Genomic DNA, 18,663 nt, shown 5'->3' on the forward strand with positions numbered 1-18,663 from the left:
GTGAACTGGAAAGAACAAGCCTTGTCCAATGCTACTACCCCACCCTCGCTGGTGGCTGTCAGTTGGGGACTTGGGTTCAGTGTTTACAGACCCCCTACAACAGTGAGAGAAGCCAGAAATGCAGATCTTTATATGAAATGTCTGAACTCTACATGCTGGTGACTCAATTTACAACTGAGTGGGTGATGGGCAGGAAAGGGAGAGGGGTCTTCATTCTAACCCAAGTTCCCAACCCCCAAAATAGCTTGCCTGTGTCCTCTAGAGGATGAGTTGTAACCCCTTCATTTTAGTCTAAAATAAGGAAGAACTGGTTGAGGGAGATTATTGAATATTCAGCACAATGGACAGAGCAGGTTGCTCAAAGCCGAGTTAAAGGAAAGAAAAATTTTTACTTTCCCCGGCCCCCGCCCCCGCCCCCAGCCTGGGAAATCCATTTTTACCTCCTTTCTCAGATGGGAAAGAGAAATAAAGCTTTCATGCAAATTGTTTATAAACTGTACAAGGATCCCCCCCACCCCAGTTTTATTGTGTGTATGGTAGGGGAATTCTTTGGTAGATTGCAAAGACAAACATGAGTCTACATTTTTTAAATCTTAGGAGATTTTTCTGAATGCCACATTGCTGGACCACTCAGAAAGTGGGCATGGATTTTTAGAAGCTGCCTAGCTCAAAAGGGGGTAATACTCGAAGACATGCATGACTATTTAGAAAGAAACCCCCTTTCCTATCATCACATTTGACAATCCCTCAATGTTGCAGCCCTCCTTCAACCACCATGTGAGCCAGGAAGACACAGCTTGCCATCGTCATGTCAAAGTCTTGGCTAATCACAGACGGTGACGCTGCAGTCACACTGGTGACCCAGTTGGATGATGTGGTGTGGGAGTGCTGATTCGTGGGCTAGAGTCATCAAAGGTGGGAGCTGTCCTGGAGTTTGTCAGACGACAGCAAGCAATGATGGGGACAGGAGCATGTCTTAGCCTTCAAAAGGCAAGTAGACATCTAGTTATGAAAAAATAATGCAGAAGATAGAGCAACTTGTCTTGATGTTGAATCAAAGTTGAGCCTAATGAATTAATGATGTCGACAGATGAAAATTAAGAGAAGTTAGAACAAAAAAGGAAAGAGGGAGGGAGGAAAGTGAAGGCTATTGGATCTGCGATGAATTAACCAGGTCTTCCTCCCCAGGTCTTCACTCCCGGCCTAGAGAACCTGGTTTGGGAACTGGTGCTGAGCAGACCCACTTGAAATTCATCCCTTCCTCTCCCACAGGTCAGGGCGTGCTCAGCAAGAATGTCCCCAGTGTGGGAGAGGTCCTGCCTTCAGAGACGTCTCTGCTCCTCATCCTTCTCTTCAGCTCCCCCTGAAACCCCATCTCAGTTCCCTCTACTGAGATGAAGATCCTGAAATTAAAGCCCAAATCTCGTGAAGAAAACTGGGAGCATTTGATGAATTTTTCTCAGGTTTTACTGGTTTACCTTCAGAACTGTATGAGGTTCTGTTAGCAAAGAATCATTCTAGAACTGTTTGGGGGGTCCTGGGGGCAATCAGGACACATACCTGCAGTGCATTTAAAGTAATCGCGTTCTTTGGGAATCGTCCCAATCGCAGCACGAGCTGTTGAATAACACGATATTAATGTCACTTTTAACTGGGAGATTCTGATGTCTTGCCTTGAAAAGATTTTCCCAAGCATCAGGCTTGCCTTTCCTGTTCTTCCACCCCACATACGCCTCCTGCAGGCAGAGGTGAGGATAGGTCATCTGGAGCAAAACGGAGAGGATAAAATATTTCTTTTCAAATAATCAACGTCCTCTTTTGTTAATTAGTATGGGACTTTTTTTGGGGTAGAAAAATCAAAGTTGATAGGGTCAGCCATGGCAATGGGGGAAATAAAACCCTTAGGAGGCAACAATAGGTCTTGGATGATCTAATGAGAAGACCTGAAATGAATTCCAGTTTCTGGCCATTGTGCTTACCTGGATATTTGACCTGCTGTCTGTTTATTAGTTCATTAGTTTAAAAACATGTATATATCGTCTTGTTATGCCGTTGGTGAGATGCCATAGGTACTTAGCTCTTGTTTCTATCAACTTGCCTGTGGTAAAATGGGTTTCATTATACATCATTTCACTTAAAGTTGCAGAACCTATGGATGACGTTATGTGAGGTCTTCCTCTAATGCCTCTCCAGGTAGCTACTGCTGAATAACACACGACCCCCAAACTCAGTGGCCTAAAACAGCAAGTCTTTTATTATATATCATGATTTTATAGGTCAGGAATCCAGGTAGGGCTTGGCTGCATGTTCTCCGATTCCATGTGGCTTTGACAGAGGCCACCGGTGGTGTTAGCTGGTGCGTAGACTGAACTGGAGGGTCCAAGGTGGCTTCCCTCACATGTCTGGTGCCTTGATAGCTCTAGCTAGAAGGCTGGGCTCCGCTGGGACAGTTGACTCAACTGTGTACACACAACGCAGCTTCTCCAACATGATGGTTGCAGGGTAGTTGAATTCATTAAGACAAAGCTACTGTCACAGAGTCCCCAAAATACAGTAGTGCAACCAAGGGAAAAATTCATTCCTCTCTCACCTACCAGTCTGGACTGATAGGCTGACTCACATCTTCCTCTGTAAAGTTTCATCTGTGGGTCCATGAGGAATGCGCTATCTGCCACAATCGAGACAGGAGCCAGTGGGGGGTGCACTCAGTCCTTTTAAAGACAAACCCTTGAAAGGCCACAGCTCACAGGTCACTCACACACCTTTATGCACGGCTAGTCTTAGTCACAAGGGAGGATGGGAATACTTACCCAGTTAAAAGCATACAGTAATAGAAGAATTGGCGGTAGATATTCAGCCACAGGCTCTGATTTGCCACCGGCCTTTGAACTTGTGTCTTTCTTAGCAACATTGCCTGGCTAATCCAGCGTTGCTAATCCAGGATTCTGGTATTCTTGTGTCCCCAGCTTGATATCTAACATCATCAAACATCTCATGCTAAGCCCTTAACAACATTAACGGGAAGAGAGAACAGTGTCAGGCTTCAGGGAACAGCCCTGCCTTCAGAGATCTCACAGAGAGAAAGCAGATCAGTGAGCGGACAGATGCCATGTTGGGGACAAGGGGACGAGGAGCATCTGCCAACTCTGGGGTCAGGCTGAGAAACTGGCCCCCAGGAGGATTAGCGTGTGTGGACTCTGATTTGCAGGAAGTATAGGCGCTTCCATGAGGCCCAAACAGAGGCACAGTGTGCCGACCAGCGGATGCTCAGGGCGACTAGCGCATAACACTGAGAGGCCAGGGGGAGGGCGGTGAGGGTGGACAGGACACAGTACCACCCAGACCTCTGATTTCAGCCTTGGGAGGATGAACTTTCTTAGGAAGGCAGTTAGGAACTGCTGAAGGTACAACACTGAGGAGTGACAAGGCTGTGGGCTGCAAGGCGGGGGTTGCAAAGTGTAGCCCAGGGGCCAGGTGCAGCCCAGCTGCTTGTCTACGTACAGCCCTTGAGCTAAGAATGGTTTTTGCACTGTTAAATGGTTGGGAAAGAACAAAAAAGAATGTGGGCCGAAAGTATGTATTCTCTCGCCCTTTACACGGACAGCCTGCCAACCTTTGAAGCAGTGACTCAAACACAATAAAAGCTTTTCCTCCTTCACCTAGCAGTCCAGGGAGGCTGCTCCAAGTCAGCTGGGGGCTCTCCTCTAACGATTCCTTCCACCTAGTGGTTCGCCCATCACTTAGTTGTCTTCAACCCATGGGAGGGGGGGGAGAACACGGGGTGGCCCAGAAGTGGCCTGTATTACTTTTGCTCATCATCGTCTGGCCACACTTGGCTGCAATGAACAGAGGGAGATGGGGAGGTCTTCAAAGGAGAGAAGATCTTCATTCTAGATACAGATCACCCTCTGAATGTCCTGATGACTCACGACAAGTCCCAATGAGTAGGCACAGCAGCTGCGACAGACATTTCCTGTGCTCAGAGGAGTCTGGTGAGGGACACACACAAGGAAGCAGAAGCTGTGGTGGACACATGTCTGGCCATGGTCCCTCCTTAATCAAATTCCCAACTAGTCTCTTAAAAAGACTTAATTAAAAAATTTTAATTGTGGTAAAATACATGTAACATGAACTTTACCATCGTAATCATGTCTAAGTGCACAGTTCAGAGATAGTAAATATATTCACATTGCTGTACAACCATCACCACCGTCCATCTCCACAGCTTTTTGCTCTATCCCCATTAAACCATTTCCCATCCCCCACCCCCAGCCTCTGGCACCCACCATTCTGCTTTCTGTCTTGAATCAGAGTATTTGTCCTTCTGTGATTAGTTTATTTCAGTTAGCATAATGTCCTCAAGTTTCATCCTGTGTTACAGTGTGTGACAGGATTTTCTTTCTTTTAAGGCTGAGTAATATTATCACCTGGGTCAGCTTTAAAAATACCCTTGTCTAAGCCTCACTCTGAACCCAGTAAGTCAGACTCTCCAGGCATGGGGCAAAGGCATGGGTGAGTTTTTGTTTGTCCTCTATGTTCCTGGTGGTTCTATTACGGCTGATGATCTGAGGCTTCGGGAGTGCATCCTTTGAAGTGCTGGTTTCCATGAGGGGCTAAATGTGAGGCTTTAGTGGTAAGATTATGCTAAAGGGAGGGTTAAGTGTGGATTAATCTCCTCTTGCTGAGGGCATTTGAGCTAGAACAGATTAGTCTGTGGTTTAAGACACTCTGCCAAGTTTATCAGGTACAGACAATGCCCCCATTGCAGGGTTTCTCAACCTTGGACTATTGACATATCAAATGCGATCACCCTTTGCTGTGGGGCATCCTGTGTGATGCAGGATGTCGAGCAGAGTCCTTGGCCACAAAATGGCAGGGGCATCTTCTCCCCGCTGTGAGGACCCAAAGTGTCTCTAGACATTAGGAATGTCCGCTTGACATTCCACAAATGTGCACTCAGTCCACAAAATTACCCTGGACTGAAAATTCGTAAAGGATATGAACTTGCAGGCCAAATAAGGAGAAAACTAATTTAAAAAACAAAGAATATAAAAATCGGATTGCAGATACTTTCAGAAAGAGTGTGTTAGAACTGTCATCCAAGAAATGTAAATAAGCATAAGAAACATAAGAAATTAGTCGCCAAATTTGCCAGATGAAATAACAATAAAAATTGAAAAACATAAACACAGTTTGATATTAGTATATATATATATATATAGATAGATAGATAGATAGATAGATAGATAGATAGATATTAGCTCACATATATATTAGCTGAAATAAAGAGCACATCAAGTGGGACATATGGTAGAAAAACAAATTAGAGAGGTGAAGAAGGTATAAAGAATCTAGAGAAAGAATAGGATTCATGAGGTAATAGGATTCCCAAAAAAAGGGGAAAATAAAAATGGAGAGGAGGAAATATTCTAAGAAATAATGAAGATGAGACTGTTCTCATATGTCCTTCACCCAGCTTCCCCTAGTGATTACCTTACATAACCCTTATAAAATGGTCAACACCAGTCAGATGACAATGGCACTATTACCTAAATAACAGAGTTTATTTGGATGACCAGATCAAAGAGACAAGGGGTCCTGGGTGAGAAAGAAAATCAAACAAGTGAGTATTTCCAGGGATACATTTGCTATGGAGGCATTTAACCAAGGCATTTTGTCTGGGCAAGGAGGAATCTAGTCCTATAATTAAAATAATTCCTAGGTCGAACTACTGATGTCTTCCACATCTAATCATTAAGCCAAGAGTTCATGAATGGTTATGTTGAAACAAAATGGGAATTCGCAGTTTCTCAGGCCTACCAAAATTAGACACTTTTATCTCAGTTGAGAATTTACAGCAGATCTAAGATCAAAATAATGAAGGCCACGGAACCTTAAACTGTGCTAAAAACTAAAGTTAAAAAAAAAAACATTGAAGGTTACAAACAAGCCCGAGATGAATTTCTGGAAAGAAGGATTTGGACAAGTTGAGTAGGTAGATGGCAGTTGCAGGCAGATCCCAGTTAACTCTGGGTGTCACAATTATTCACGTTAACCTCTTGATGGAACCTCAGTTGGTAAGAGGGAAAAAGAAAACATCAGAAAATAATCACAATTTTGGGTGGCAAAAACAATTTTGGGGGGCAAGCTTGTATCAGGCACTTTCCTGATAGTCTTCTACTTTTCAAAAGCCCCCTGTTCTACTCACAGGGAGTTTGAGGTTCATAGGGTTAAAAGATGCATTTAAGATTCCCCAGGGATTTAAACCAAAATCAGTCTACAGCTGACCACCCTTCAATTCCTCTGATATGTTAAGCAAAAAAGTCTACTTTGAACCTGAAACAAGTAAGTCACAATTTGTCACTATTTGAATGGATTTGTTATGATTTGATTGACACGGGGAACTTCCAAAACAGTAATCTAATCGCCCCCAGCCATTGATTAAAATACAACATTGACTCAATGATTCACAAAATAATGTTCAGACTCACCATTATAGCTTTTCAGGATTTCTAGGATCTAATTTAGGGGACAAGGACTAAGGTCCATGTAGAGCCTCAGTCTATCTAGAAACCACCTTCTCTACCCCGGGGGTGGGGGTGGGGTGAGGAATGAATACTTGGGGGGTGTCTATGTGCTTTTTTTTCTGGTTTCTGTTGTTTTTATAAAAGGGCAAGTTGACTAACGTCAAACCAGTAATTTAATCCAGCTTGTGCAAAGCTTTAACATATTAATTTCAAGATATTAAAAAATAGTAAAAAATGTTTTTAAAATTACTGATATTTCTTATATATCAATAATTACTTTTCATTTGTTCAATATCTTGGCTTGCTAAATTGATATGGTGTCATTGTTTTCCTCTCCTGGTGTACAACTTCTGGTTTTCTAACTGCTCAGAAATAGGTTCTCCTCACACTTTGCATTCTCATCTTATTTGAAATAAAATCACTTAAGAATCATTTACATTTCAAAAAAAGAGCAGGTAACCCAAATTGGTTAAAACTTTTGGCTCTATACTCCCTGATTCTTTCAAACACTTCAGACATATGATATCTAACTCAGTAGACTAGGACAACCAACACTAGGTCCAACGTAGGGTTAGTTTTTGTTTTAGTGGGATTTCAATGAGAAATTTAATCAATGCGGGTCATCAAAAAGGATTAATTCCATGGTCTTAATGCAATCACTGGGCTAATAGGTAGCAGGAAGTGCTGCCTGGAGCCTCTATATAAACAGAGACGGTTCAGCTCAAGGCACAGGTTGAGAGCCAGTTCCAGACTCAAGGAGGCTGAGAGTCAGAGGACGAGAGGGAGGTAAGTGATGGGGGGCGGGGGGGGTACATCTAAGGGTGCTTGGAAATTAGGTTGGACGGAGGTGGGTTTCAGAAAAATTTGGGCTTATATTCGTTGTGCATTAGCTCTGAGATCTTGTGAAAGCAATAGGTCTCCTTTATACCCTGTTAACTTTGATTCCTTGTGTAACTTGTGGTTAACATACACATGGTGTGGTTTACATTTTCAACCACGGTTTCTCAACCTCAGCACTAAGGACATTTTGCGCCATATAATTTTTATTTTTTTGGGGGCTGTCTTATGCATTGTAGAATGTTTAGCAGCACCTCCCCCTCCTCCATCTGTGGATTGTGACAACCCAAAATGTCTGCAAACATTGCCAAATGTCCCTGGGGCTGGGGGGACCCCTGGTTGAGAACCACTGCTTAAAGTATTAATGACTAGAAACAATAACACCATGCCAGGCATAGTGTTACCATCTCTTATTTTATCCTCAAACAATTTAAGGGGTTGATTTTATCATCCCAGTTTATGAGGATTATCATTCTGGTAGAGTTAAATGATTTGCTCGAGACACCACAGCTAATTAAAGCTAAAAGGTGGAATTAAAACAAGCCTGATCTGAGCAAGCTTCCCCAAATGATCTGAGGTATGGAAAAAATTCACCATTAGGGATTTTAGGCAAATGTGTTTGTTACCTTTGAATTTTTCTATACAGAATATGGATTTCCTAAAGAGATTTCCAGTCACACTCATGCTTTAAAAGCATTAGATTTCACCAGGATAAAATCAAAACTTTAATGAAGGGTCTGATACCAACCTCTGTCTGGTCAGGATCAGAGTCTGTTTTCTCTAACTGGGTGCCCAGTGGCTCTCACTGGTGTGTACGTTCCCACAGAACTGAACAGTAACATGTGTACTGATTTTATTTTAGTTTAGTTTTTTTCAGTTGGAGGCTGTATATTTATTTTATTTATTTTTCAAAGACAGTTGACATACAATATTAGTTTCAAATGTACAATGTAGTGGTTAGACATTTACATAATTTATAAAGTGATCGCCCTGATAAAGCTAGTTCCCACCCGTCACCATACATCGTTATTACAATATTATTGATTATATTCCCATGCTGTACTTTACATCCCCATGACTGTTTTGCAACTAGCAATTTGTATTTCTTAATCCCTTCACCTTTCTCACCCATCCCTCATCCCCTTCCCTCTGGCAGCCATCAGTTTGTTCCCTGTATCTATGAGTCTATTTCTGTATTGTTTATCCATTTATTTCATTCTTTAGATTCCACGTATAAGTGAGATCATATGGTATTTGTCTTTGACTTATTTCACTGAGTGTAATACCTTCTAGGTCCATCCATGTTGTCACAAATGGCAAGATTTCATTCTTTTTTATGGCTGAGTAATATTCCATTGCATATATGTACCACCTCTTCTTTTCTTTTTTTTAAAAGATTTTTTTATTGGGGAAGGGGAATAGGACTTTATTGGGGAACAGTGTGTACTTCCAGGCCTTTTTTTTTTCCCCCAAGTCAAGTTGTTGTCCTTTCAATCTTAGTTGTGCAGGGTGACGTTCAGCTTCAAGTTGTTGTCCTTTCAGTCTTAGTTGTTGAGGGCGCAGCTCAGCTCCAAGTCCAGTTGCCGTTTTCTAGTTGCAGGGGGCACAGCCCACCATTCTTTGCGGGAGTCTAACCGGCAACCTTGTGGTTGAGAGGACGCATTCCAACCAACTGAGCCATCCGGGAGGCATCTCAGCTCAAGGTGCCGTGTTCAATTTTAGTTGCAGGGGGCGCTGCCCACCATCCCTTGCGGGAGTTGAGGAATCAACCTGGCAACCTTGTGGTTGAGAGCCCACTGGCCCATGTGGGAATTGAACCGGCAGCCTTCGGAGTTAGGAGCATGGAGCTCTAACCGCCTGAGCCACCTGGCCGGCCCTGTGCCACCTCTTCTTTATCCAGTTGTCTATTGGTGGACACTTAGGTGGCTTCCATATCTTGGCTGTGATTTTGCCTTCGGAAGTTCTGTGGCTTGCTTTAAAGTGAAAGGAACCCAAAGCGATTACAAATTACCAGTCGAATTCCTTCTTCCAGATTTCCAGTAGCATGAAACCTCTTTTAAGTCCCAGGATTTCAAGCTGTCTTTTCTCATATCTCCATGCTTTTGCACATTGTTTTTCCACCTTATGGACACAGGAAACTCTGGAAACCCCCCTTAACCCCCCCCCACCCCTCTCCTCGGGTCTCTTCCTCCTGACTCTCTGTGACCTTGCTCAAGACCTTCCCTCCCAATTCTTTCTCCTCTCCAGACCTTCAGGTGGACCCCAACCTATGTAGAAGGAATGCTGGGCTGTTTTTTCATCGCTGTTGTTCGGAATAAAATGGGTCTCTGGAGAGTCACAGAGGGTGGCCCTTGCCTTTGGAAGCTAGGTTTAGGACCTGCGAAAAACTCCTCTTCTAAAATCTTGCTTCCTGAAAATTTCAAAGAGCATTGGGTTTTAATCCATTTTCTGGGATGAGATTATGTATACGTGATACATTAATCCAAGCAGATTAGTGGATTGTCACGGGCAGAGGGGTCGGGGGTGTGCAGAGAGCAAGAAGGACTGCTTAATGGGCGCAGGGTTTTCTTTTGGGGCGATGAAAACTAGATTCTGGAACTAGACAGTGGTGAGGGTCATGCAGCATCACAAAGCCGCTTAGTGGCACAAAACTGTACACTTTATAAAAGAGCTAAAATAGTGAATTTTATGTAGTGCATTTGATCACTGTTAACAAAGTATCTGTAGGAACTTGTAGGAAATGTGTTGGGGGTAATCTTAGAATAATATTTCCAGTGTCACCACACCACATGGAATTTCCAGGTTGTAAATATTTTTCTGTAATTTCCTACAGAATCAGTGAAAAACGCAGTGATTAAATATTAGCAGTCAAGTCCATGTACCTTGTGTTGATGGGAAGCTCAAAAACTGGCATTACTATGCAAATAGGTTTTAGAAGCTTCACACATCATGGCCATGTTTAATGTACAGTAAAAAGAACAACACTGTCCCAATTTACAGGTGAGAAGACTAACCCCATCTCTGTACATTTAGGAATCAGAGCCCATTCAGACATGGCAACTGGCACATATAGTAAAAAGCAGATGTCAGAATAACAGTATGGATGAACTTCCACGGTGTGAAGTATAAGACCAGTGCAGGAGTGCTGTCCAGTGGGAGATGGGATTCAGAACAGAGGGAAGGGTGGAGTAAGACGTTAAACTAATCTGAGGCAGTCTCCACCCTCAGCCCGGAGTTCTGGATCTCTTACAGAGTAAATCCCTTCACATAGGTCTTCATTAGGCACTGGCTGCAGGAAGCGTTTGTTCAGAGTCACATTCCTGGTAAATATGGCTGCAGACCAGACATCTTCATGGGGCTGTGGGACATCCCAAGACAGCCCTGGATGGGAACTGCTGGAGTCCGTACCACCCCAAGGTTTCAATGTGTCCGACAAGCAGGACTGTACCTCAGAGACTTGGCACATTACCTTCAGAACGTTTACCAGCTCAGAGGAGACGGACCCTGTGGAGGGTCTGCAGAGACTCCGTGAGCTCTGCCACCTGTGGCTGAGGCCAGATATCCACACCAAGGAGCAGATCCTGGACAAGCTGGTGATGGAGCAGTTTATGATCTCCATGCCCCTGGAGCTCCAGGTCTTAGTCAAGGAGAGTGGTGTGGACAGTTCTCAAGACCTGGAGGACATGCTAAGAAACAAAGACAAGCCCAAGAAATGGGTGAGCAGGAACTTCGTGATCAGTCTGGGGAAGGGAGACTGGGTATGGGGGCTGCAAGGTGAACTTGGATGAGAAAGGGCAGAAGGGGTCTGTTCTAGGCCCGTTGTTCTCAGATGGGAGAGATTTTGACCCCCTCCCCCCGAGTGACCCTTGGCAATGTCTAGAGATTTTTTTGGTTGTTACAGCAGGGAGGAGAGGGGGATACTACTGGTGAAGAAACGGGTACAGACAGGATATAGCCAAACAGTGACCCCAGTCTCTGTCATTGGACAGTGGTCTCAACCTGGGTAATGGGTCTCATGAGTCTACACACTTTACCATCACCTGCCCTACCTCTCATGGAGACGGTTGTGTAAGGGACATTTCAGAGGTTCAAGGAAAAGAGAACCTGACACCAGTCCATTGGTAACTAGAGTCTTGAGACAATACTGAGGAGGAACAAAGAGCTGGGTGGGAGAGTAGGCATTTGACTAGATCATGGTTTCTCAAGTTGACTGATATTTGGGGATGGACCTCTGTACTCTGGAGGTGTCCTGTGCATTGTAGGGTGCTTAGAAGCATCCCTAGTCTCTATCCACTAGATACCAATCACAACCTCCCTAGTTATGGGGGGGGAAAAAATCTCTGCTCATTGCCAAATGTCCCATAGGGTCAACAGCTCTCCAGTGAGAGCCACTGGACTAGGGAAGACTTCCATGGGGACATTTTTCATCATGGCGGTTTGAGTACCCGCATGCTTTGAAGAAAGAGTTAAGGAAGAAAAGGGGGTGGAGGAAGCAAGGGTCAGAGGATCCAGGAAAGGAGGAGACCTGGTGGAACACATGATGCACATTTGCTCCCATCTTGGGGATATAAGTTCGTCTAGAGGTGATTTTTGTACATGGACAGGATGGAACTAAGATAGTCCAGCAGGGCAATCTTCCTTACACACCTTTAGGTGTGAGCTGAGAATGAGAATTAAAAGCTTTGCCCACATGGTGGAAAAATTGCAGTGGGGAACTGTAAAATGTCAATCTGGAATAATCGTAAAGGAGTTACAACCCAGCTGAGTGACATGCAAACCCCAAACATTTGAAGCATCTCTTTAGCAAGGTGTCAGATTTTCACCACGCCACATCTTAGCTTCCTAGGTCAGGGGCAGACAAAGCATGTATTAGGATGACACCATTTGAGCTGATTTTTAGCTGAGGGGGCGGGAAAAAATGGGGAGGCAATCAGGTTGATTAGATGTTGTGACCAGACTCAAATCACAGATGTCATTGTGACAATTCAGAGGTGACACAACATAATCTTGATCCAATGCCAGGGGGTAGGGTGACTCCACCTCACCACCCCAATGAGCACTGGGCTATGTTGGGAGACACCTTCGGTTGCCACATGTGGGAGGTTGTGACTATAAACACGTAATTCCAGTAAAGTGTGTGTCGAGTAGGATGCAGTATGAGGGCTGTATCCCGGTTCTCGTTTTACTTTCTCCCCACAGACCGTAATCAGTTTACAAGGACAGAAATTTCTTGTGCGAAACTCAGACGTTCAGATGGCTCAAACTGAGGTCAGTGACACGGATGGCATCAGAGATGTGTCCAGGGAGCCTTGGTCCTCTGGGAGTGACATGGAGATACATCCTCGTAACAGCCGGGAGGTCTGCCGAGAGCTGCAGAGTCTGCCAAGAATCAATGAAATGTCAAGGGGGCAGGTGAGTGTGGTGCCCTGATGTGTGGGGAAAGGTGGCAGGAGGTATAAAGGACGTGGTGTGTGTAGTAGCTGCTAGAGGAATTTGGGCATTCGACCCAGGAGTGAAGTGGACCCATTTTCTCCAGCAATTCCCATGGAGGAATTCAATTCCTGGACACTTCCAAGCCAATGTGGATGATAAAGACTCGTCAACCTTTGTCCCTCTGCCATTCAAGCTTTCAGTATTAGGGGTGGGAAGAAAGAAAGAGTTTCTATAAAATGGTGCCAGGTCAACTTGCCACAGGTCAATGACCTGAAAGCTCATTTTCCTCAAAGGCATTCCATAAAAATCACAATTCACCAAAGGACCAGTTTTCAGAATATTGTCAATTCCTTAAATTAAAGGAATGGTTCCACACTGGTTATTTTGCCTCCCAGAAGACGTTTGCAAATGCTTGGAGACGTTTCTGGTTGTCAAAGTGGGGGTGGGGATTGCTATGGACATTGAGTGAATAGAGACCAGGGGTGCTGTTTGTCATCCTAAATGCACAGGACGGGCCCCAAAACAAAGAATGACCCAGCCAAAATATCAGTAGTGCTGAGTCAGGAGACCTGGGTTTACAGTCATTCTGCTTCCACAGTCAAGGGCAGGGAGACTTTAGGATGACAGGGAGCGGTATTACATCATCAGAGAATTAAGAGTAAAAACTGAAACACATGGACTTGATTTAAAGGTGTGATGGGTACAGATTAACGACAGATGTCGGGGTCGGGTGATTATCGGGGGGTGATGGGCGTGGCCCCAAGGATGTGTGGGCATATCCACAGAACTGTGTTACTAGGAAAGTTGGTGTGTCAGATCAGGGAGATCAGGGGAGAAGAGAGCTTTCCACATCCCTATGTAGACAGTTTGTAATTACACCTGGTTGTCTGTTGTCAGGGGCAGAAAATCCTCCTGCCAGACAGCATTCCTAGAAAAGGTGAACTGGAGGGTCTGAAACCCATGCAGAACCTGGAGAAGAACCTGACGAACGATGGGGAAGCAACAATGGGACTTACCTGTCAAGAGCCCCAGACTCCAAAGGGTCCTGGTGAGTATGGAAACTGGGACATTAGAGGAGTCAGTGACTCTGTTCCCAAGCTGGGTACCGGGCTGGGTATTTATCACCATCTCTTGGGGACAATCATCTCTCAGATGCCAAGCCTCCATTAACTGACTTTCCAGTGTCTTGCAATCCAGTCTCTCAGGTTTGTTGGTCGACGGGAAATTTCTCAGCCAATATCAGTGTTGGTTCAAGTGAGTTTGGTATTGTCAAAAACACTCTTAAGTAAATGTTCTGTGTTGAATTCCTTTCAGAAGATTCTGTGAGGGCAGAAAGCAGGAAGAATCCCCAAGAAGCAACTTGTATTAAAAATGTGAATGCTGACCTACCTTCTACCCGTGTTTTGGAGACAGACATTTTGACTCAGACTTGGAAAAGAAGAGACTCTCAGAGTCCAAGCGGTCCCCAAAGAAGAAAACGGGCCAACACCTCCATTCCCCAAGAGGTAACTCAAGAAAGGGACACATCGTTGATCACAGAAAAATTCTCCAGACAGCTCAGGTCGAATTCAGGGCGTTCACCAAGCACCGGGGGACCAACTGGTCATCCTGTTGGAAGAGAAGCCAGGAGGCAGGCACCGTTCGAATGTGGCACATGCAAGAAAAGATTTAATTACAAGTCTCAGTTAAGTATTCACCAGCGGAAACACACAGGAGAGAAACCCTTTACGTGCATGCTCTGCCTCAAGGGTTTCGTGCAGCCTTCAGACCTCCGCACTCACCAGCGGATCCACACCGGGGAGAAGCCATACAGCTGCAGATTCTGTCTCAAGCGGTTCACCCATGACTCCACCCTGCGCGGTCACGAGAGGGTCCACACCAACAAGAAGCCTTACCAGTGCGAAGTCTGTGACAAACACTTCAATCACAAAGGGAACCTCAACGTTCACCTGCGTACCCACTCTGGGGTGAAGCCCTACCCGTGCCACCAATGTGGCCAGGCCTTCCGGCAGCTGGGAACTTTTAAACGCCACCAAAAAACACATTTAAAGGTGACTTCCCCAAATTCTGCCGTCAAGCCTGAGTCCCTTCTGCCCAAGAAGGAAATTAATGGTGATTTCTCACCTATGTTAACCGATGCATGACATGTTAAGCAGTTGCAAGTTTTCTGCGACACCATGGGGGTGTCTAGAATTAGGGTCTCTGAATACTTGCTTATCTTCCCCATTGGTTTCCTCAGGTTTTTGGATTGTTTTGTTTGGTTTGGTTTGTGGTGTTAACTGAGTGCAATAAACACAAGGCTTGTTAGTTGTTTCAATAAATATTTCATAATTAAACCGAGGCTGCTGACGGTCCTCCTGTTATCCATTCTTTTTTTTTTTAAATTTTTATTTTATTAAATTTATTGGGGTGACAATTGTTAGTAAAATTACATAGATTTCAGGTGTACAATTCTGTATTACATCATCTATAAATCCCATTGTGTGTTCATCACCCAGAGTCAGTTCTCCTTCCATCACCATATATTCGATCCCCCTTACCCTCTGGCAACCACTAAACTATTGTCTGTGTCTATGAGTTTCTGTTTCTCATTTGTTTGTCTTGTTCTTTTGTTGTTTTTGGTTTATATACCACATATCAGTGAAATCACATGGTTCTCCGCTTTTTCTGTCTGACTTGTTTCGCTCAGCATTACTCTCTCAAGATCCATCCATGTTGTCACAAATGTTCCTATATCATCTTTTCTTACTGCCGAATAGTATTCCATTGTGTATATATACCACAACTGTTATCCATTCTTTCATTGTAAAATAGGTTGATCCCAGTAGGGTGGGGAGAATCCCAGTGAAATTTGAATTTCAAATAAACAACTTGTTGGCGGCGGCGGCCGGAGGGCGATTGCGCTAGTCAGAGCCCACCAGCTTCTGGAGGTAATGGGCTACCTGCTTGACACATTGTGATGGAACCCATACCAAAGCTGAGGTGCCCTTGATCATGAACTTCATAAAATCCTTTCCGGCCACGGTCAGTGTGGAAGCCTGGACGTGCATCTCATGGTCAGCTTCAGTGACGAAAGGCAGGTGTCACAAAAACTTACTCATCAGCTTAGTGAATTTGATGGAAAAGATGACATTAACTTAGTGACATTATGTGTGACAGAACTAAATGACCGGAAAGAAAATGAAAGTCACTTTCCAATAATTTATGGCATTGCTGTCAACATTAAAACTGCGGAGGTTTACAGAGCCTCCTTCCAAGACCGAGGTCCAGAGGAGGAGCTGGCGCTGCACCGGCTTTAACATGATCAGCATTTATGAGGCAGACAACTCCCAAGGACCACATTCCTGGATGCCATCTCCACATGGAGATTACTGGTCGCAGCAAGATAACAAGGAAGTACTAGAGAACCTTTCCACTTCACCTCTGGCAAGCCCCCCCCCCCAACTTTGTTGAACATATTAAATCTACCATCTCCAACAAACACACTGTTTCCTGGAAATAATGCTCTACTCTAAAAAGAAAAAAAAATGAAGATGGCTTATGGGAAAAGAGCTCTTCTCCAGGAAGCTAAAAATAGGAATCACCAAAGAAAGCAACTTTTTGGCAAGATAGAGACCATGGGTGGGGGATGGACATAATATGAATAAGACTGTACATCCGTTGCATCTTAGGTCTCCTTTCTTATTCATTGTCTTTCAAATGACTTTCAAAATAGTCTTATTTTGGCAAACGCAAAAAACAAACACACGACTTGTTTTTTCAGTATTCTGAAATTATTCATTTATCTGAAATTAAAATTTCACTGATCATCTTGTGTTTTTTAAAAACAAACTTTTTAGAGCAGTTTTAGGTTCACAGCCAAATTGAGAGGAGGGTACCGAAAATTTCCCATCTACACGCTGTGTCCCCCCCACTTGCACAGCCCCCATTATCCACATCCCCAGTAATAGTACATTTGTTACCATTGATGAACCTACACTGATACATTGTAATCACCCAAAGTCCCTGGTTTACATCAAGGTTCACTTTAGGCAATGTACATTCTACAGGTTTTGCACTCCAAAGTCACCCTTTTGCAAATCAAATTCACCTTTTTGCAAATCAAAGTCATCCTTTCGCAGATCATATTTTTCCACAAAAAAATGTTTTCTTAATCTTTGTAATAAAAATAAAACCAATGTTAAGTTATTGTTAAAATTAAACATTTTATTGCATGTATTTAATAATAAACATAAAATACTTATTTAACATCAGAAATACTTATTTGCTTATCGCTTCATTTATAACAGTTCTCCTGCCGCTGCTCGTGGTAATTTCATATGTATATTCATAAAATAATTATGATAATCTGTAGGTGTAATTGTTGCAACAGAATGATTAATAACATCTACTAAATGTTCATGGTTTGATGGGTCAGTCAGCCAAAATATTTCTGGCACAGAACTTAATTTTTGAAAAATGAAGGTGTGATCGAAAGTTATTACACCAGTTTGTGTGACTGTGCCAACGGTTAGAGGACAAAATGTTTCTCTAATTGCAGCAATAAACATTCAGGGAATGATGTGCATGAAGTTATTGCACATTCTATGGTTACTTCAAATATTTTTTGCGAATTTCCTCAGAGATTATTGCAGGAATTGGATGAAGATAATCTGGTTTGTTTTGGACAATGTAAGCCTCCACAAATGCGAGGAGGTATGTGATCTTGTTGGTCAGACAAAACACACTATTATTTCTACCACCATACTCTCCAATGATGAACCCCACCGAAGAAGTTTTTTCAAAAATTAAATTCTGTGCAAGAAATATAAATGAAGCTGTAAGTAAATAAGTATTTCTGATGTTAAATAAGTATTTTATGTTTATTATTAAATACATGCAATAAAATGTTTAATTTTAACAATAACTTAACATTGGATTCATTTTTATTACAAAGATTAAGAAAACCTTTTTTTGGAAAAATTTGATCTGCAAAGATGAATTTGACTTGCACAAAGGTGAATTTGATTTGCAAAAGGGTGAATTTGATTTGCAAAAGGGAGAATTTGCAGTGCAAAGCCTGTATGGGTTTGCACAAATGTATAATGACATGTATGCACCATTGTAGTAATACACAGAGTAGTTTCACTGCCCTAAACATCCCTTGTTCTCTGTTTCCCCCCTGCATCATCTATTCTTATTTGCTAAATTTGGCAACCCATGCATTCCTACTTTGACTAGGGGACGACATGTTGTTATGTCAGAACCCCTTGAGAGGTTTGTCAACCACAGATGAGGGGCCCCACACTCTGTTTCTGACTTGGTGGCTCTGAGGCAGGACCTGGGGATCTGAATTTTAAGACAAACTGAATTTTGGGATAGTTTTCTAAAGTCCACAGGATTTCCATAAGTCCCACACACTTTCCCCCATCATTCACATCACACATTAGAACAGTACATTTGTCACAACTGATAACTAACTTGACACATTGAAACGTACTAAGAGCAATACTTTATTGACATTTCCTTGGCTTGGTGTTCACATCAAGCCCACTGTCCCAGCCCCCCTCCAGGACACCACATTGCATTTAGTTGTCACGTCTCCTCAGGCTCCTCTTGGTGACACTTTCTCAGATGTCCCTTATTTTTGATGACCCGAGAATGCATTTTTAAAACAAGTTCCCAGGCGATGCCAATACTTTTGGTCTGTGGGGACATTTTGAGCACATTTGAGTGGGTTTAGCTCATCAGCAGGGTCCAGTAATCTTCAAAGGTCTGGGTATGTCACTTCCCCCAGGGGTGGCCCATTTACAAAAGTCCTCAGGTCCCTTTAGGAGAAGGCTTTAGAGGACTTCCCTGAGGCAGGCTCACCGTCTATAATCAGCGT

This window comes from Rhinolophus sinicus, linkage group LG11, assembly GCF_036562045.2.
Source record: "Rhinolophus sinicus isolate RSC01 linkage group LG11, ASM3656204v1, whole genome shotgun sequence".
NCBI lineage: Eukaryota > Metazoa > Chordata > Mammalia > Chiroptera > Rhinolophidae > Rhinolophus > Rhinolophus sinicus.